Source organism: Galeopterus variegatus, unplaced genomic scaffold, assembly GCF_000696425.1.
Source record: "Galeopterus variegatus unplaced genomic scaffold, G_variegatus-3.0.2 Scaffold11555, whole genome shotgun sequence".
Lineage (NCBI taxonomy): Eukaryota > Metazoa > Chordata > Mammalia > Dermoptera > Cynocephalidae > Galeopterus > Galeopterus variegatus.
The window spans coordinates 1,326-1,783 of NW_007737666.1; positions in this window are offsets into that span (position 1 = coordinate 1,326).

Below are 458 nucleotides of genomic sequence, written 5' to 3' on the forward strand. Positions count from 1 at the left end.
ACGGGCTCCCTGCTTATTGGACAGCACAGGGGCTCTGTGTGGAGGAGAAAACTCTTTTGGAAAGAGACTCACACGCATCCCTGGATCACAAAACAATGGAAGATAAACGCACGGTTTCCACCTGGACCTGAATGTAAGGAATGAACACTCAGACTGAGCTGCACTGCTCACCCTTCCTTCCATCCACCAGCAAAGCAAAGCAAAGAAAACGTGGAGACCAAAAGGGAAGGGAGTGAGAACACTGCGTAATTGTCCTTGCCACGGAAGAGAGAAGAAGTTAGTCACGGCCACCAGCCTCACAAGGGACATACATATCAGGATCCTGCCCAACTCAACATCCCAAGAGCTTCTGTCAGAGATGACTACTGCAGACAGCTGAGAGGGACTGTCAGAGTGCACAGCCAGGTGTCCCACATCAGCCACTTCGGCCTGGTCTCACTGTTTCCTCTCATGTCCCC